Source organism: Tamandua tetradactyla, chromosome 1, assembly GCF_023851605.1.
Source record: "Tamandua tetradactyla isolate mTamTet1 chromosome 1, mTamTet1.pri, whole genome shotgun sequence".
NCBI classification, from domain to species: domain Eukaryota; kingdom Metazoa; phylum Chordata; class Mammalia; order Pilosa; family Myrmecophagidae; genus Tamandua; species Tamandua tetradactyla.
Window position 1 is genome coordinate 51,157,956 of NC_135327.1, and position 21,871 is coordinate 51,179,826.

Below are 21,871 nucleotides of genomic sequence, written 5' to 3' on the forward strand. Positions count from 1 at the left end.
ATCTAATGGCAGGTCAAATAACTACCATACACTCAAAGTAGTGATGAGTTTAAATGGTATTTCAAGGTGTCTACAGTGATTGTAATGTGGTATGAAAAGTGTTTGTGTTTTCTTGGCCACTGGTCCTTCTAACTCTACCGTATTTGTTGTCTGTTAAAGAAAGGCTGAGAATAACAAATATATATATTTTTTCCCATTACCAATTCATGAAGCCCTTGAATTCTATATAAAGAACCCCAGGGGCCTGCAGTTAAGACCCCCAACTAAAAAGCCCTGCTCTACGGAGGGGAGGGAAGAGACGGTAATAAATTTGAAATCCCCATTAGCACCTTCTTCTCTGTGTGGCCCATGGCCTCCCTCCACCACCCCTGCCACCATTCTCCCATCTCACCATACCTCCTAGGAAGTCTGCAGGTGGCAAGCTCAGCCTGGAAAAGTGCAGCTCCCTTCAAGTGGAAGTTAGGGATTCTTCACACGCCCGAGATATTATTGTTAGATTTGGGGATGTTACCATTTACTGATTTCGGTATCAGATTAAATTTAAGTTCATTTCTGTATAATTCAAACCCTTAGGAATTTTTATAACTTTTAAAACTCTAATGCTGTGTAGTGCTTTAAAGTATCTGAAGGCTGTTACACTTGACATCATCTCCTTTCATATTAGAAAATTATGTGACTGTGTGCTGTGGCGTGAGGACATCTTGGGTTTTGGATGAGGATGACTAGATCTAGGGAATGATTTGGTCAGTGAGCTTCAGAGAGCAAGTGTTTGCCAATGGGGCTAGATCCTGGGCTACTGGTGAATGTGAACTTTAAGTACTTTTACTGTTGGGTCAGAAAACCAATATACCCAAACCTAATTGTTTTCTTGGTTTTTCAGCATAAAGAATAGTTACTCAAAATAAAAGCCAGCACATTAAAAACTGTACTCCCAGATGAAAAGAGCTTTAACATGAGGGTATTACCCACAGTTCCCAGTCCTAAAAGAAATTCAATCTTCCCTTTAGCTCAGGGGAGATGCCTTATAGATGAGGTCAGCCAAACGGTATTTTCCAGTAAGAAAAGATGAGGGTTTTTTTTAACATTTCATTATTACCTGAAAAGGGAGACAAAATATTGCTTAATCCACGTTTGAGGGAATCCAAAGGCAACACATAGTTCTGCAGGCTTTCAAGAAGTTTCCCTAGAAAGAATTCGTGCAGTTGACAAATGCATAACTAATTCCTATAAAATGAATTCCCAGATGTCACAGTTACCTTGCTTTGAATGAAAGAAAATCCAGTTTCAAGCGGATTAGCTTTTCTACTCCCAAAGTTATTTATTAAAATTTGTTGTGTTTCTATTATGTTGTTTTCTCCCATAGGAGCAGCCCACGCCTTGTTCCAACAGTGAGGCAAGTGGAAAGGATGCTGAGTGCTAGCCCCAAGTATTTTGTCATGTGGAGAGGCAAAGATCACGGCGGGGTGGATGAGTAACAGGAAACAAATGTGATGTTTTCAAGCCCTCAGAGGTGTTTATATTAAACTATCTCACTCTGCTTGGTTTCTGCTTGGCTTTTACACTGTCAAATCTTTTGTGTACCTGGAATTTACCTATTAGGTGAGGAGAGGAAACAGTCAGCTGAAGTGAGATGGAATTGATCAGAATATTACATGAATATTTCAAGCATCTGGTTGAAAGCATAGAATTAACCATGTTATAAAGTATACACAAAGAAAAAACTATTACAAAATGCCTCAGCTGTGAAGATATGTTGTCAAGAAGGATGATTCATATTAATTTCTTTGGGAAAAGTTCTATCATGATTAAAAAAAATTGATTAAAAATAAATTTCCTTACTATCATTGATTTTTTTCCTCCTCTTCCTCTAATGCCCCAGAGTTACTGGATGACTGCACCCTAATGGGATTTAGCATCTTTGGTGATTTTGTAACCTATCGAAGTTCATTTGACCAGAAGTCAGTGTGAGTGAGGCCAAGGTTCTAAGCCTAATCTCTTGAGAGACAAATAGCCCTGTATCCCTGATATAACTGCACACAGTGTATAGCAAACCCACCATTCACACAAATTAGCACCACGGGTACAAGGGGAGGTGGGTGAGAGGGTGAAACTGCAGCAAACTAAGATTGCAGGGGGCCTGAAGGTCGTGGCACCCTGTGTCTAAACCACCCCAAACGATACCATCCTTGAATGTGAAGGGGAGAAAAAAGGCGGAGGGACTGGGACTGGCTGTAGTCGTACAATTGATGGTAAATCTTTGTTCGGTTTTACATAAAGTGGAATTTTAAAGACTTTTTTCTTTAATCATTTATCAATGAGCCCAGTTTACCGGTGAGTCCGGTATCTCAGCGTCAGGGGCCATTGTAATGCAGTTTCTATATATTTTTTAAAGATGTTTCATGAAGGAGGACCTGACGGCTGAACTGCCCAAAATTGAGGGGCCAAATTTCCAGAAATTCTAAGAAAATGAAGTTTTTACAAAATGACATATAGTTATGAAAAAATTTAGTTATGCTTCTCTGATAGTGTATTTCTATTTTTGAGAATGTATTTATATCAATATCACAACCATAGTGAGAGTTAATTATTTTGCTCTTAAGCTGAAATGTGTGTGGGTGAGTGAGGACTTTTTTTTTTTTTAACTATTCATCAGTGTCAGGTCACTGCTTTTTGGTTTTAAGATATAAATTCAGTTATCTAAAATACTTTTTGGGTTGGTTTTGCACTTAATAGAAGTATGTGCTAATGTCTTATCATATTCACTTCTAGCCAGGCATTTTACATTGGCAGTATTTGCTTTATCCTCAGAACCACTCTGCATTCTAGATAATAGTGTCCACTTCCATTTTTCAGATAAGCAAATGAGTTCCAAGAAAAATGAATTGCCCCAAATCACACCACTGCTATAAGGTGGAGCCAAGTCTGTTGAAAACAAAGCCAACCTCTTCCTCTTGAAAGCTGGAAATGCAAATATTAAATTTAGTTGGCATCAGTTCCTAATATTAAGGCATGCATTACCAGCGGGTTCAGAATTGTATAGCTTCTATTTGAATGTAGTCGTTGATATTCAGATTAGTTACTGATTATAGGACAGAAATGGCAATAGGGCTTTATCAGAGTTATAAGATAAAGGCTACTTAGTGACCTGTTCAAAGAGAAAGAATCTTGAGAGAAAAATTCAGTTAGTGAGTTCACTTGGGCATGTGTTAAAGTCAATTTATTGCATGATATTTCTTTCATAGATTTGGTGATTTACAGTACAGATAGGAAGTTAAAAGTAATACAAATTCTTATGAAACAAAGTCAAATAAAATATTTGTTAATTATAGGAAAGATATAATTGTAATAAAAAAGTATAAAAATGAATAAGATGCATTTAATTGGTTTTATTTTTCTCAATCAAGGTATTATTTTTGTAAAGCATATCTAATTATCTTACTGGTATTCGGTAGACTGATACGATTATCACAATCTGGAAATCACAATCCCAAACAGGGTGACTTGCTTTTCCTATAGAAATCTGAAGCATACGAAGAGAATATCACAAGACTATAAAAGGAAATTGCATATACTTATATTTTTGCTAACTTTGAACTAAATTAAAAACACATCAGGAGAACTGAGCTTCCAGAACCATCCTTCTAGGATTCTCCTTGCTGCATAAGGCATTCCTTTAGCACATCCTTCTGATCTTAAAAAATGATAGTTTAAGACAGGGAATGTGTTTAAGAGGATAATAATTTTAGCAGCAAAGAGTTTTTCATAATTTACAAATAAACCAAGGTTAAATGTCACCATTTCAAGATATAGAAAATCTTTACAACAGCTTTAAGACAAAAATTCATATTCTTAAGGGGACTGACACATCTTCCAAATGTGCTACAGAGTAGGTAACATCGAGGATGACTCTTCCATTGTTTATGTCACAAAGTAAGATCATTCTTACAGAAAATGCCAGTTCCCTAAATGTGCTCATTACAGCCCTACAGTTAACTGATGTATATAATGAAATAAAACCAGGTATTTCTGAAAATCACCCAAGAAGAAAGATGGAGCCATTTCTGGGTATAATCTATATGTTCTGTAATGGACAGGGTGGACATTCAACCTTTAATTATTTTCAGGGAAATTTTCTTTAGACTTGCCTGAAAATTGGACGAGCAATAATTAGCAGGTAGAAGAAAAGAAGCAGGCTCTCGAATTTGGCTTTTTAATAGGGTAGGAGAGAATAATTGTTCTCAGTTCTTGGATGGTTCCTGAAGAATCTGAAATCTAGTTTTAGCCCCTTTCTACCCCGACAGAAGCATTTATTATTTACTCATGTGGCAGTGCCGTGCTGAACAGTAAGCAAGATTAAGAACATGTAAGATCCGCATACAACTCTGGCTCACCAATGTATTTATTAAATACCTACAATTACTAGATAGCTGTCTAGGTGCCAGAGATTCAGGGACCTCTGGGGCAGTTTCTGGCCCACTGGGGCTCAGCAGCTATTGGGGAGAGTGACTTGCAATGGATAAGGTCATAGAATAGAGCGAGTGCCGAACCACAGATGTAAGCAAGGTGTTTAATAGAGCCTAGTCTAAAACTGCCCCAGGTGTCCAGGTAATAACGTTAGACCAGTAGCTGTCTGTCTGAGAAAAACTTATAGCATGCAGGAGAATGCGAAGTAAATGAGGTTTTATTTTAAAACAGAGCATACTGTTGGTGGGTCTCTGAGTCATGTTCGTACTGTGTTGTTACAGAAATATACTGTGGCGAAATGTTTCCACCTCTTGCCAAAATGAACGCTGAGGAAAATGAAGCAAACTGAAGAACTCCAATGAAAAGTTGCCTAACCGAAGTGGCGACACTTCTCTGAAGCCTTTAATTCATCCATAGCCATCATAAAAAAGGTAGGGGAATAAATCATTTTATGGTTTTGCCTTTTTAGATTTGATTTTAAATTATGCGATATTTCAAAAAGCAGAAATGTGCATTTGCTTATTCAACACTAGTCTTTGGATGGCTTACACATGCCTACAGACAGTTCTAGGATGAAAGAAGACTGGCAGGCGTTGATAATTGTTGATGGGTCTAAATTAATGTGGTTAAGGGTGACTGAGGGGCTACCTGAGTTTTGGTGTCAGAGCAGACGACTCAAGGAAATCTGATCTAAGAGTTGAATGATGGAAAAGAACCAGCTGAGCAAGATTCTGAAGCTAGAATCTTCCATGAGCCCTAAAGCAGGTTCTAGGTGGATATGCTCAAGGCTCAGAAAGGAGACCCATGTAGGCTGAAGAGATGGAAAGTGGTGATGCATATGGTGAGTGGTGAAGAGCCTTTTAGGCATGGAAAAATGTCTTGATTTTACTCCATCACACGGGGAAGCCACTGAAGAGTCATTAGCAGAGAAATGAAATAATTTATATATTTTAAAGACTGTCCTGCTGCAGTGGGTTCTAGGGCACTGCCCCTATTCCATATGATACAGTGATAGTGGATACATTCTACATTTGTCAAAACCCATAGAACTGTACAACACAGAGTAAATTCTAATGTAAACCATAGACTTTGTTCACTTTGATTAATATATCAATATTGGTTCATCACTTTTAACAAATGTACCACACTAATGCAAGATATTAATAAGAAGAGAAACTATGCGGTGGTGGGGGGCTGGAGAGAGAATATGGGAACTCTGTACTTGTTGTACAATACTTCTGTAAACCTAAATCTTCTCTAAAAATCAAGTTTAAAAATCCCATTTATGTTGGGATCTAAGAAGAAAGACCATCCTGCTTTACCATGGCTAATTGGTAGGGATAAGTCTTCAGAAATAGTGGAAAACAGGTAAAAAATAATGGTGACTTGGCTTAGGGACCTGGCTTTGGGGATGCTGAGAATTGTTAGGATTTGAAGTATATTTTTATCTGCTTCAGCTAGGTTAAACTGGATGGCAACCAATATCCTTTATGAATCCCCAAATACCAAATATAATTCTAATTTTCATATAGAGGGAATTCTGTTCATTGTGTTTTAATATGCAATCATCAAATTGTAGCTTAGTCTACTCTTTCAAAGAACTGCTTATGATATGTATGTTTTGGGCCTGTGTCTGAAACTTAGAGAGGGTTATTATTAAATTGTGAAAAGAAAGAAAATTTTGCCCTGAAGTCTCAGGTTCTAGGCAGGTGATCTTATAAGACTTGAGCCTTTGAGACTTGAACCTTACAACTCCTCTCCACTTCCTGTGTTTTCATTGACTTCTGAGAATGTGGGTATCCAGCCACTGTGAGGTAGTCTTTGTGAAAGCTGTCTTCCTAGAAAATAAACATGAGTTTTTAAGGAACTGTTGGCTTTGGTCACTTAAGTATGACTTCAAGACTAAAACTTTCATACTCGATTATTCCTAGATGGAATATTGAAAAGAAAACTAAAATACACCTTAAAATTGGAATTCTAAAAAGGTGAGGATATATTGGTTTAAGCAGTGCCTGCCAGAGAAACTAAAGCTATTTGGGGGATGGCTTCTTGTCTTAAATATGGAGCCATTGTGCAAAGTCCACATGGGAGGGAAAAGACAATGAAGAATGTATGCTGGAGAAGGAAGAATGTATGTGATGAACTTGGCAGGTAGGTCCAGAATTGCAAGAGGTCAATAGCCACTGTTGGAGCTTGGACCAACCCTTAAAGTCTGTTTCAAAAGCATTGTTCATGATAAATCATCTGAACAATCTTTTAAGAGCTCAGCAAAGCACCCTCCAATGCTTATAACTTTCTGAAATGGTTCTAAAATATAGATGCTGTAAGGACCCTTACTTCCTCTACACCAGGCCCCTCTCAAAAGTCCCTGATTATCATAAACCAGCCTCAGCACAGCAGTTACACAGTGTCAGATAATTGAAAGGAAAGACTCATGAGCATCCACAGGCAGACACATGTTAGATTGTAATGAAGGCAAAGGATGTGGTACAGAAGGAGAAAGGAAGCCCAGCAAATGTCAGAGATCAGAGCGCTCCTTGACTTTCAGGCATTGCTCCAAGGTCTTTTCTCAGTTGCACAGGCTGCACTTCATTTTCCTATTGTGAGCCACCAGGATTCATGTGTGCTACAGGCTCATTGAGGAGTGTTTTTCGCCCAGCAACTCACCTCAGTAGAACAGGCTGTGTGAGCAGTTAATAGGTGCAAACCATTAGTCTATACAATTTCAATAACGAGCATAGACAAGCTGGTAAAGGATGACTCCAGGGGAGTTTCAGCCATTAAATAGCACTTTATAAATCACTAGTACATTTCACCTCTGCCTTGGCCAAGGCTCAATACCATGGTTCCAGGTGTCCTTCAAACTACCTGAGAACAACGGCAAGTTCACCCTCTCCTTATACGACTCTCACAGAATTGAGCCATGATGAAAGCATCAGAGAAGACCTGAAGTTCTTACACCACATTCAGTGATTGATCTTGTCATCCATTGGACTGTAAACAACTCTTTGATCAGCTGGAGATATCATGAAAAGGACAGGATTTTCAAATGGAAGTCAAAGTGTCTAGAAGAAGTGATTGTGTTCTGAAGCAAAAAAAGATAAAGTAAAATAGCCAGTACCCTGGCTTAGATTGGTTTTCCCAGAAGCAGACCATGAGACACAAATTTGAATCCTGGTATTTATTTGGGAAGTGATACCAGTAGACATTTTTAGGACAGTGGGAATATAAGACAGAGGAAAAAAGGATTCCAGAAAAGGTACCTTATCACTGCTGGGGCCAGTAGGGGTAAAATCCCATTGTGTGTTGGGAGGAGGTGCAAGAATAGTTCAGTGGTAGAATTATTGCCTGCCATGCAGGAGACTGGGTTCAATTCCTGGCCCTGACACTTCCCTAAAACAAATAAGCAAACAAAAGAAAGAAAAAACAAACAAAAATTCAACAAATGGTGCCACAATAATGGGATACTCACATGGAAAAAGAATGAAATGTGACGTCCACCATCAGCATACAAAAAAAAAAAAAAAATCCCATTAAGGAATTCTGAAATGCTAGATGGAACATGCCTCTGAGTTATCCCAACCAAAGGCAAAGGAATTAAGGTATTTAGCCACCTACTCTTGTCTGCCCTTGGTTGAGGGTTGCTCCCCTGGGTCTTTGAGGGGGTTTTTAACTCCCTGGAGCTTGTCGCTGGCCATACATGTGGACCAAGGGGACTCTAGCAAGGAGAGGAAACTTTCAAGCAAAGAGTTCCAGATGCTTTCTCTTGGAAGCTGCCACCAGGTCATCATGCAGAGAAATGATTCAGTATTGAAGGGATATTGTATTAATGTAGCATCCTCAGTTTCTGTTACAGGAAGTGATGATGGCAATGATATGGATGATCATATTAATAGTGCTATCACTTACTGAGTAACTGTATGCCAGGTACTATACCAGATGCTCTACACACATTTTATCCTTTAATCCTCTTTTTTCAATACCAGCTACATGCCAGGGCAAAGCACACACACAAATTTATCACCGCAATCCTGTGGCGTGTGCATTATTCCAGACATCAGTTTATAGATGAACAAATAAGGCTCAGCAAGGTTAATCAAATTCACCAAAGTTACACATCCAGGAAATGTTGGGATTCAAGTCCGCGTTTCATTGCCTCCAAAGCCATCCGTTGGACATCATTATAACCACTGATTAACTGATTAATCATTGACTTTTTTCTGATACCTGTTTGCTGAGAAGTTGACAGGCACTATTTAGACTTTGAAATACAAAAACAAAAACTTTCCTCTTTTCATGTTGGTGGAAGAGAAAGAAAAGCAAGCATATAGTGTTAAAAGCTATAATGGAAGTATGTGATTGCTATTAGATAGACTAAAGGAAGAGAGAAGATGTATATCAGTCATTGCTGCATAATAAACAACCCTATAATTCAGTGGCTTAAAATAGTCAGCATGTATTATTGCTTCCATGTCTATGGGTGAGTTGGGGAGTTCTGCTGATCTGGGCCAGCCTTGGCTGACCTTAGCTGGGTTTGCTCATTCATCTGCAATCAGCTGACATTTACCTATGGACTAGATGGTCTACGATGGCTTCACTCACATATCTAGGATTGGAAATATGTGACTGGATGTTTCATTCTCTAGCATAATTGCTAAGGTTTATTCAGGTGGCAGCTAAGCAAGATTCAAGAGGATGAGTGAAAGTGTGCAAGGTTTCTTGAGGCTGAGGGCTCAGAAGTGTCTCCTCTGCTGCATCATATAGGCCAAAGCAAATCACAACACCAGCCAGGACTTAGTGGTTATAGAAATAGACTCTACCTTTTGATGAAAAGAGCTTCAGAGTTATATTGCAAAAGGGCGCTGGCACAGAGAAGAGCTAGATTGTAAACAGTCTACCAAGAAGTTGACGTCTGAATTAAAGCTTACAGAATGAGTAGGGGTTCGCTAACCAAATAAGGTGGAAGAGACTTTTAAGCAAAGACAATAGGATGTGTTCAAAAACACACAAAAAATGACACCACACATTGCTGCCAGGTGACTTAGGACTAAAGGCAGGTAGTGATCAGAGAGAGAGGGAGAGCAGTCAAGCACCAAAAAAGAGAATATCAAAGACCAGGTATCTGAAAAATGTGCTAGAATTCAGGAAGATAGTATTTAACTTGCAGAATAACATGCGTATGAAAAAGTAGTAAGCAAATGGAAAGATGAGCACAATTAGTTCAATTGATGAATGCACGGTTGGATGGATGAAAAACTATAGCAAGATAGTTAACAAAATTATAAGAGTATCTTTTATGAGAAGATTTGTAGGATTGATATTTGAGGAAGGCAGGAGGGAAGCAGGCAGGCCACAAAGGAAAGAAGAAAATACCTCAATAGGTGCTTGGAGAAAAAGGTCAGGTTGCAAGTGGGCCTGAATCTAAGAACTGTTCAGCATATGACTGTGACTGTCACTTCAGGGAGGTTGGAAAGTTGCAGATTGCATGATAGAAACTCTTTCTGCAATGTGCTTTCCACAAACATGCCGAGCACAGTGGATGCATTTTTGGTGGAAGCTAACAATGGGCTTGGCGCATTGATTCCAGGGAATCTAGAGCCATATTTCTGGGGCAGGTCATTGGGAGGCAGGTAAGCCCCATGGACATCAGGGCTGGATTTATAGAGAGATCTAGATCTGTGTGTTTCTGGTAGGGTTCACAGGTGAAGTTGCAATTCTCAGTTCATGGATTTCTTCACTCCAAAGGAACTGTGTAAATTAAACAGTAGCCCTGTCCTATGGCTCTCCTAAGTATTTCACTGTTCTCTGAGCCTCAGTTCTCAGTCTGGTCAACTCCAAGGAACTGGGTGCAGCAAATCTGAGTGTGAGGCTAAACAGGCTGACTTTAGCATCCTGCGCCCCATGGAGGGAGAATGGGAACTCGGCTGTAGAAATAAATGCTGGTAAAGGAGCCAGGACCAGACCATCTATCATTGTTGGCTTGGGAATGGGTTGCATTGATTCTTCTCTCCCAATATGTTGGTGATGCTTTGCTCTTTGTTTCTAAAAAGTGAGATAAAGATTACATTATTTTCAAAAGAGGCAGAAATTAAGATGTAGGGAAATAAATAACACAGTCAAAGCTGGCAGCAAAGATATAAAACCCAATGAACGAATGCTCTCTGGGGACCTAATAATTCATTAGTTAATTAATTTTTATCTTTGAGGAGCAGAGTGCTTCCTCATTTCATCTCCCCCACTCTTCTCCAGTGGTAGCCACTCACCTAAATTTTGTGTGTGCTGTTCCCTTGCTTAAAAATAAAAGTTATACTAAACATGGACACATCCCTATGCGATATATTGTTAATTTTTCTTCCTATTGGGCTTTAGAATAATGATCTCATACTCTTTCAGTTTATAGGAGATTTGCTCATTTTATTCAGCATTTATTTCTAAGATTCATCCATATTGTTGCACATAGCTATAACTCATTTTCACAGCTAACTGATAGTACATTGAGTGAATATACCACAATTTCTTTGTTTGCCTATAGATGAACGTTTCTCTTTTTTTTTCCATTTTCTGCTGTATAAACATTTTTATATGACTCCCGGCGCATTTTCAGGACTATATATATATATCTACTATATATGAGTAGATTGCTAGAATATAAGATATATAGATGACCCACCATTCTAGTTTGCCTGGAAATAAGGGGTTACCCAAGATGTAGGGTTTGTTGTGCTAAAAATAGAGCAGTCTCAGGCCAACTGGGATGGGTTCATCTTTAGATAAAACTAAATTATCTTCCAAAGTAGCAGTTTACTTCCAACCAGTAGTATATGATAATTCCCTTTGAAAGTCATCTACAATGCTTAGTGTTCTAGATTTCTTAATTTTGCCAATCAATTGAGTGCAAAATGGTATCTTCCTGTGATTTGATGTCCCTCGTGCCTGATGAGATTTGGAACCATTTCATACTTTGTTCTCCATTTGTGTTTCCTCTTCTGTGAAATGCCTTTCATATATTCTGCCTTGCCTTTTTGATGAGATGTGTTGGACAGATTGTGTGCACCTCTTCAGATTCTCTTGGCTTCATGTATGATCACCTGGACCAAGTTTTCTCAGTTGAGACATTTTTGATATTTTGAACCAGAGAATTCTTGACTGCAAGGTTTGTAGTGTGCACTGTAGAATGAGTAGGAATATCCTTAGCTCTACCAGCTAGATGCCAATAGCAATCCTTCATCATGACAATAAAAAACTTCTCTAGATTTAAAAATATCCTTAGCCAAATGTCCCCCTGAGGAGCAAAATCATACCTGACTAACAACCACTGACCTAGACCTTTAGCAGCTTGTTCCTATGGGAGATAAGAAAGAGAGGAGAAAGCAAGGCAAATTCCCTCTCGATCTGTCTCTCTAATGGACTATTCCCAGGTGAATGTCTCTGTACAGCATTCCCAGAGATGCCCCATATCACTTGTCATATGCAGTTTCCCAGGCTGTAGCTGTTTCTTTGTGGTTCACCGTGAGGCAGGGTCCAGAAGAGTTAACAAATCGCCTTGCATTGCTTCCCATCCTTCCTGCCTCACTTCTCTTCTTTGCTCTCTCTTACTTTAGGATTTAATATTGTAATTAAAGCATTAGAACTTAATCTTTGCCTCGGGATTAATTTCACAGGGAAACTAGCTAACACAAGTGGTTCTGGAAAGGGCACATCCTGTGGACAGGATCCTAGAATTGGATTGCCCACCTGTCTAAAAGCAATAGGGACCACATTCTTAGCCATAAATTGGGATGAAAATAAATTCTGGCATGTAGCAGCATCACAATTTTTATGCTTTCACCTGCAGTAAATTGGGATGAGGCTTAGATGGAGGATAAATTTTGGAAGGGGGGTGCTCTAGGAGCTAAGCACACAACCAATATTAGAGCGAAGATGATTATAAGTAATGTGGAGTAGGTTGGCTACTTTTGACCTGCAAATAAAAAGTGTTAAGCTGAGGGAAGTTAATTTCCATCTTAAGGCCTGCTCTGGAAGTCAGAAGGCAGCTATGGCAGCATTAAAGGAAACTCATCTCTGGCAGTTGCAAGGCATACTGTGATGAATTCAGACTGAAGATCTGACTGTAAGGTTGGCAGAACTGCAGAGGAGACTAAATACCCAGCTTTGTAAGTCTTTTATTTCAAACTCAGGGCTTTGAGAGTGATACTTAGTCCTGGGATAAATTCATTTGGGTGGATGAGATTAAGGGCCTTGAGCCCCTAAATTTCCCCTAAACTCTCTGACAGGTAGAAGCAATCTGTTGTCCCTTGAGAGAGAAAAACAGCCTTCCTTGTCAAGTGGTTGCACAAGGATCTCACCTGAAGCAGGTGCCTTATAAGATGATGCTTGTTCTCCTTACTATCTTTCTCACCTACTCCTCATTGTTTCCAGGCTGGTAATTACTGAATGGTCTCAGTAGAGAAGTACCAGCCCATCTCCCCAAAGAAATAACCTACATACCAAAAAAATGAAAGAACTAAAATTTCCCCTTCTAACCACATTCAGATATATGATTAAAAAGGGAAGTTTTAGGTTGTATATACGTTATTAGAATAAACACTTAAAAAATTGGACTATACAATACAAAGAGTGAACCCTATTGTAAATGATGGGCTATAGTTAATAGTACAATCATAAACAGATTCTCTCATGAATTATAACAGACAAACCACACCAATGCAAGGTGCTAGTAATAGAATGGTAGGTGGGAACACTGTATTTTCTGCGTGATCTTTCTGTAAAGCTACAACTTCTCTAATAAAAAATAAATAAAAAAAAATAAAAAAAATTGAAGGACCTAGCTAATATGTACCATCAAGGAAAACCCTCAGGGGAGTGGACGCTGAGGGTAGCGGGGCAGGGGGGTGGGTAAAGCTGGACAGGGGAGGAGTCATTGGGGTGAGGACACTCACTCACAACCCCTGCTTTGTCAAGGACACTTGGAGCTGATGCTAATGGTTTTCTGGGATGGTGTGTGCCATGATGGTCTATGGCAAATGAAGGGACATTTCCATAACTTTTTTTACATTAAAAAATCTTGATAATTAATCCTTCTGATATTTTAATTTCAATTTTTACATTTAATTTTTACATTCAATTTTTACACTTAATTTTTCAATTTACCTAAAAGCTGTTTTGGCATCTGTGAGATAATGATCTAACTTAATCTCTTTCCCTCCCTCCCTTTCCCCTCACATTGCCCACCACCAAATTTAGCCACCTTCCCATAAGGAACACTTGTTCAATGACCTTTTAGGAAACAGTATACTCCAGTATTTTGTTATTAAGAATGAGTTGGGCCATTGTTTAAGATAGTTATTATTTAATACATCAAGGAAATATAATTTTATTTCTGGTTCACCGAGAGTTTCTATCAGGAATGAGTATTCACTTTATTAAATAACTTTTCAGCCTGTATTGAAATGATTATTTCTTTCGTTCTAATGCTATTATATATATATATATGTATAACTTCCTAATATTAAAACATCATTATATTATGTATCTAAATACGATTCAATCATGGCAGATTGTGATTTTAATATAACTGGTTAATTCAATTTATTAAACCTATTAATATAAAATTGTGGATTGCATTTTTCAAGTTTATATATCAAAGTTATGCAAATTTAATAAATTTATTTGGGTAATTTTCCATAAAAAAAATCTTGATAGAAGAGTCAGATGGCTCAGGTAGGAAGGATGATAGAATGGAATTCAGAATGAAGTTGGTAGAGGTAATGTGGGCTTAACTACTATAATGGGTAGCAAGATGAAAATGCTGATCATGGTGCCTCAGACCACAGGGATCTGATGAGGGCTAATAAATCCCAAAATTCTTTGGGACAAAATAATCAGACAGTTGACTGGAATGGTGCTCAATTCTGATTAAAAAAAAAAAATCAAGTACCCATGAGCCATCTTACCATGTTTGCACATTCAAGTCAGATCATAGATGGTAACGGAGGCGTGATAGTAGGCTCATGCTCATCTTTATCTCACTTTTATTTTATTCTTTACATTTTATTCATAGCTTTTTTGTTTTATATTTTTCTGGTAATTCTTCTGCATGAAGTACTCTAGTTGCAGAAAACCAATTGCTTGCTATTTTGTCAACTATTTCTCTTTGTGGCATTCCTCCTTGAGTGATTGGTAATGTTTGATTATTGATATTAATATGTGGGAATCCCTGGGGCCTAAATTGGGGATGTTTCCCTATGGAAAGTATTGGTTTGCTACCTCTAGGTGTCAGGGACCAAGTTAGCCTCCTTCCAGGATTCCACTCTAAGGTCCAACTCTCAGGGTTAGTTGCCTTACTTTGCCTTGATAAAAGCCTAAGACTTGATCTCCAGACTATTGCCATGTTCCCTTAGGGTTATCCTGCCTTTTTCATTAGTTTACTCTCTCTATAGGTTCTTTGGCTTCATATGTCTTTTATTTAGGTGGAAAGAGGGTGCAAGAGGCTCAGATATATCTTTTACCTACCACCGTGCTTAGCAAAATTTAATTTTTTTAATGCATCCAGGATATAGTAGTATTTTAACAGAAGGATCCTTCAGATTATCTGCATACTGCCAAAATTAAATAACTTTGGGCTCCCTACTATGGTCTTTGTTACCATCAAAATGACTAGAAGCAATTAGCAACTGCCCAGTGTGCCAGTCATAATGGAGTTGGATTTGGTCCAGGACGTCTTTCATGGAATAGTCAGAAGGGCTGATTTTCCCACTGATTAAATATCCTGTTCATAAGGTTATTAAATGTTGATCAGAAGATTGGCCTGTGGACTTTTATCTTGAGTGAAGTTTCCATAGTCAGGCTAAGCAAGCTTAGCTGTCGTCCTTCCCCACTCATCCTCTTTCATGCATTTAACGTACATGTCCAAAATGTACTGAACTCTCCCTCTCATTTCAGCCGTTTCTTGGAAGCAGTCTAGTCTATAGTACCTTTCAGAAAGATTTCCACCCGTTCAAAGTTTGACATGTAAAAGACAACATTTTAATTGTCCATAATGTTCTCACCTTTGGAATCACCAGATCTCTATAATCTAAATGAGATAAATGTGAATGTACTTGACTGACAGGTCATGGGGTGGAGTAGGGTTCTCGTGCCTATGGAGACCAACAGGGGAAGAAATAGTAGGTGCTGGGAGGAAAGGTGCAAACAGGAGAGCCTATGTCTGTAAGTGCAGTGGCTCTTACTTAACTCCAGTCTGTACTGGTTTTACAGCAATAGTGACTCAGGTCTACCACATAGTCCCATTTTTCAGGAAAAGCTTGAAAGCTGATGTTGTCTTATGTGAAATCTCCCAATTTTTAAACATTGGTTTATTTAAAAACACACAAAAATACGAGAACAAAAAAGAATCCAATTGTATAGAGAAACCAAGCATGTCTGTAGGCAACCTATAAGCTGAATCTAGCCTGCAGACAAGTTCAGATAAGCCAGTGTATAGCTTGAGATTGATGAATTTTAAGAAGTAAATCCCATCAGTGTGGTCATTTGATTATTTTGTGTCAAGGAAAACAACTTTTCTGTCTTCTTTATTCTTGCTTTCGCTCATTTATTTGGTTGGGAGTTTTTTCTCTCCTAGTAAAAGTGTAATGCACAGGGGATACAATATCTACTATAGCTAAATACAAGCCTACACTGCGACCCAGTAATCTCTCTTAGCTAGATATTTCCAAGGGAAATTAATGCATATGTTCACCAAAAGATACATTCACAGCAGATCTATTCATAATAGTCCCAGACTGGAAACAACCCAAATATTTAACACCAGAAGAATGATCAATAAATCCTGATTTATCCTTCCATTGGAATGCTGTGCAGCAATGAGACACATCACTGACACACACAACAACATGAACGAACCCTGCAGACACTATATGGAATGGAAGAAGCCAGACTCAAATATGTTTATGCATGATTTCATTTATATGTTCAAGAACAAGTAAAGCTAATCTATGGTGGTGGAATTTTTAAAAATAAAACTCTAGAGGCCACAAAAGTGATCCAGGTGGTGATTTTATGGTTGGCAACATATGAAAAAATTTCACAGAGCTGTACAGTTAAGGCTTCTGTACTCAATATATAGTAAAAAGTAAATGAATAAGTAAAACAGTAGTATTAGAGGATAAGTAAAACAGTAGTATTAGAGGATACCTTGAGTTCTTTTTTATTGTGCAGCCCAGGGATAATTCTGAGTAATTCCAGAGAAGTTCTCAAGCATCCCTGTTTGCCATCAGTATGAGGAAACTGGGTGCTGGAGGCCAGTCCTCCCCATAGCCTGCATGAGACGTACCCATCACAAGTACATGTGGTGTCCCCATCACAGATACACGTTTGCACAACTCAAAGCATTCTGATTTCCCATGTGGAATGATATTCCAGTTTCGTCGAATCCTCCTGGTTTCCCACTTATGCAATGAAAGTTCTTGTAGCCATCGTAAAAATTTAGGGTTTACTTTACACGTTGCCAGCCTCAAGTGTCCGGTGCTTTGTGGAATGTCACTTCTGTGTACATGGATCCAGTATCTTCCTCTTGCAGCAGTTTAGTCTCTGCACATTAAAAAAATACATATATGAGAATTCTGTATTTTCTGCATGACTTTTTTGTAAACCTAAACTTCCTTAATAAAAAAAATGTATATTTGTAAATACACACATTTAGACAACTAGTGTTACAAATGCAAGTAGATAGATAGATATAGATAGATAGATATAGATAGATAGATAAATAGATAGATAGATAGATAGATAGATAGATAGATAGATAGATAGATAAAGAACCCCTCTTCTTTCAGGCACAAGCTTAATATTTCTTTAACGTTTCATAAGGAATAAACTTAGGGAAAGAAAGCATGCATCCCAGTCTATTTCCCCACTGCAAAATTCTGTTACCATATTGATTGTTTCTCACCCCCCAGGGACCTCAGTAGCAAGCAGCCCCTCAGTAGGAAGCAGCTGGAAAGTGTTCCCAACCTATTGTATTTAACTTCTACTCTTTTGGACCAAAAATAAGCCACAGCAACTCTCGAATAGAAATCAAAGGAGCAACTAAAGACAGAGAACCGTATATGGAACATCTAAGCCAGGCAGGGCTTCTGCAGATATAATTGAGACTTCATAGTCTAAGCCCATGTGTAGATAGTAATTGCTCATTGCAGCAGATGAGACGTGAAATGTCCAGCCTGGGATCCAGTTGAAGTTCAGACAATGCAGACAATGGGTTATGTGGTCATGACACATGTTGATGTTCTCACCAGCACTTCCAAAGGATTCTTGCCAAACTGAAAGTCTGCTACATATCCATAGGACTTAAACTTGACTACTCAAAACACTGAAATTGAAAAAAAACTCAGAATTTCTGTAAAACCCTTAACTTGATTATTGCAATGTAGGAAAAATAAGAAAAATTAGAGAATGGTCTTTGGATCCATTTCCAATTATTATGCTTCTTTATTTTAAAGGCAAATTAAGTCACATTATAATAGCTTTCATAGAAATTGTGCCATCTTATTCCATTGAATTTTCATTTTCATAAAACCAAGAAGGGTTTAGGAATCAGGTGACCTGAATCATTTTCAGCTGCATCACTTGAACCTTGAGCTTATTTCTTAACCTCTCTGAGCTTTGGTTTCTTCAAAGCGAAAGGGGAATAATGAAACCACCCTCTCTGTCTACTTAAACAACTGAGGATGAAAAAAATGAAAGGCACCCTAAGAAAGTGTAAGATGTGAAATGAATGGAAGGGATGATTATTATTAGGTCTGTGGTTTGGAGAACATATCACATGTCATGCCTCTGCACATTCCTTGAATGAGTACTTTTTGATTCTGCAACGAATCAGATGCTTTCATTTGAAACATCAACGGATGTTTTCTTTTTTTATTGGGAAGGCGAGTGTCATTTGGAATGGAGAGAAAATTAAAGAGTATGTATTTTAATGAAGGAAAAAAAAGATGTACCCATTTAAAGCCTGGGTTTTATTCTCTTTCTGGCTGACCAAATGATGTGCCCTATGGAGTTGTTATACCATATTTCTAAAACAGTAAGACCTGAATCTACTACCCTAATCTACTTTAAAGGAGAGTTGTGAACTTCAAAGGAAATCATATATGTGAGAAGACTTTGAAAGTATAAACGGAGAGACTTCCTGGAAGACAGGGGAATGGGATAAGCCAAGTTCACTTCTGCTCCAAGGAACAGCTAGAGAAGTGAGAGAAAAAGACTGGGACTGCAATTGCAGGATGACAGTGACCTGAGGGTCAACATATAGGAAGGTCCTGGATGGAAAAGCTGAGGAATTGACATGCAGAGAACCAGAGACCATTCAGCTAGTGCAAAGAGCCTTAAGTGCCCCTTTCCAAACAGAAAAGTTCCCGAGACCTCAGGAGTGCATGGACAGGGAGGCTGGGATGAGCAAGTAAGCCAAGCTGCGCTCCTTGAACATGCCATACCCCCCACACACCACCCTACCAAGCCCCATTCCCCGCAGATGTGCACCACTGTCCTCCTGCGCTCCCCCCCCCCCCAACTCATGCACATGCACATGGAGATTAAATAATGCACTCAAACAACCAGTGGGTCAAAGAAGAAATTGCTAGGGAAATCAGTAACTATCTGGAGATGAATGAAAATGAGTATATGGCATATCAGAACTCACAGGGCACAGCAAAGGCAGTGCTAAGAGGGAAATTTATTGCCCTAAATGCCTATATTAAAAAAGAAGAAAGAGCAAACATCAAGGACTTAACTGCTCACCTAGAGGAATTAGAGAAAGAACAGTAAATTAACTGCAAAACAAGTACAAGAAGAGAAATAATGAAGATTAAAGCAGAATTAAAGGAATTGGAGAACAAAAGAACTATAGAAAAAATCAATAAAACCAGAAGTTGGTTCTTTGAGAAAATTAATAAAATTAATAAAAACCCAGACCCCTAGCTTGGGTGACAAAGAAAAAAAGAGAGAGGATGCAAATAAACAAAACTAGAAATGAAAGGGAGGTCAATGCCATGGACCCTGGAGAATTTTTTAAAAGTCATAAGAGGATACTATGAACAACTATACGCCAACAAACTAGACAACTTAGATGGAAGGACAAATTCCTAGAAACACACAAACAAGCTGCACTGACTCGAGAAGAAAAAGAAGATCTCAACAAACCAATCATAAGTGAAGAAATTCAATCAGTCATCAAAAATCTTCCTACAAAGAAAAGCCAAGGTTAGATGGCTTCACAGGGAGATTTTTTCAAATGTTCCAAAAAGAACTAACACCAATCCTGCTCAAACCCTTCAAAAAAAATAAGGAAAAAGGAACACTAGCTAACTAATTTTATGAAACTGACATCATTCTAATACAGCAAAACCACAGAGGTGTTATAAGAAAGGGAAATTACAAGCCACTGCCTAATAAATATAGATGCAAATACTCTCAAGAATATACTAGCAAATTGAATCCAGCAACACATTGAAAGAATTATACACCATAACCAAGTGGAGGTTTATACCAGGAATGCAAGGTTAATTTGACATAAGAAAACCAATCAATGTAATACAGCACTTTAACAAATCAAAAGGGAAAAGTCACATGATCATCTTGATTGATGCTGAAAAAACATTTGACAAAATTCAATATCCTTCTTGATAAAAACACTTCAAAAGGTAGGAATCAAAGGAAACTTCCTCAATATGATAAAGGGCATATATGAAAAACCCATAGCCAGTATCGTACTCAATGGTGAGAGACTGAAAGCTTTCTCCTTAAGATTGGGAATGAGACAAGGATGCTGTCTGCATCACTATTATTCAATATTGTGCTAGAAGTTCTAGCCAGAGCAACCAGTCAGGAAAAAGAAATGAAAGATATCTAAATAGGAAAAGAAGAAGCAAAACTTCTATTATTTGCAGATGTCATGATATTATACTTGGAAAATCCTGAGAAATCTATGACAGAGCTTCTTGAGCTAATAAACAAATTCAGCAAGTTGGTGGGATATAAGATTAATGTGCAAAAACCAGTAATGTATCACAAGCAATGACCTAGCTGAATAGACAATTAAGGAGAAAATTCCATTCAAAATAGCAACTAAAAGGATCAAGTATCTAAGAATAAACTTAATTAAGGATGTAAAGGACCTGTACATGAAAAACTACATCACACTGCTAAAAGAAATCAAAGAAGATCTAAATAGGTGGAAAGACATTCCCTGCTCGTGGATAGGAAGGTTAAATGTAGTTAAATGTCAGTTCTACCCAAATGGATCTACCAATTCAATGCAATATCAATCAAAATTCCAACAACCTATTTTGAAAATTTGGAAAAGTTAGTTATCAGATTTTTTTGGAATTTGGAAAGGAAAGAAATCTTGAATAGCTAAAAATATCCTAAAAAAAGGAGAATGAAGTGGGAGGATTAACACTTCCTGCTATTAAAGTTTATTATAAAGATGCAAAGAGGTCAAAACAGCATGGTACTGGCACAAAGACAGAAGTATTGACCAATGGAATCAAATCGAGAGTGCAGAAATAGACCACCACATCTATGATCAACTGATCTTTGACAAGACCCCCAAATCCCCTGAACTGGTATAAAATTATCTTTTCAATAAACAGCCATGAGAAAACTGGAAATCAATAGCCAAAAGCATGAAAGAGGACCCTTACCTTACACCCTATGCAAAAATTAACTCAAAGTGGATCAAAGACCTAAATATAAGAACCGGTACCATAAAATTCCTAGAAGAAAATGTAGGTAAACATCTTCAAGACCTAGTAATAGGAGGTAGCTTCCTAAACTTTACACTCAAAGCACAAGCAACAAAAGAAAATAAATAAATAAATGGGAACTCCTCAAAATCAAATGCTTCTGCACCTCAAAAGACTTTGTCAAAAAAGTGAAGGGGCAGCCAACTCAATGGGAGAAAATATTTGGAAATCACATATCGGACAAAGGTTTGATTTCCTGCATATACAAAGAAATCATACAACAAAAGAACAAACAACCCAATTATAAAATGGGCTAAAGGTATGAATTGGCATTTTTCTGAAGAGCAAATACAGATGGCTCAAAAGCACATGAAGAGATGCTCATTTTCATTGGCTGTAAGGGAAATACAGATCAAGACTACAATGAGATACCATCTCACACGTATAAGAATGGCCGCTAATAAACAAACAGGAAATTATAAATGTTGGAGAGGATGTGGAGAAACTGGGACACTTATGCACTGCTGGTGGGAATGTATAATAGTACAGCCACTATAGAATACTGTTTGGTGGTTCCTTAGGAAACTAAATATCAAGTTGCCCTATGACCCAGCAGTAGCACTACTTGGTATATACCCAGAAGAGCTGAAAGCAACAGCACAAACAGA

General features: G+C 38.1%; 1 protein-coding gene across 9 annotated transcripts in view; it reads left to right on the forward strand.

The window, feature by feature from the left end:
- Positions 1-21,871, forward strand: part of PAK5 (p21 (RAC1) activated kinase 5) — a 383,618-nt gene that overhangs the window by 182,253 nt on the left and 179,494 nt on the right. For 3 of the 9 annotated variants that reach the window (XM_077115464.1, XM_077115403.1, XM_077115474.1), the window contains exons 1-2: positions 3,945-4,065; positions 4,746-4,895. The gene's annotated coding sequence lies outside the window, so the exon portion shown is untranslated. The other 6 variants (XM_077115453.1, XM_077115420.1, XM_077115413.1 and 3 more) reach the window with 5 other exon arrangements.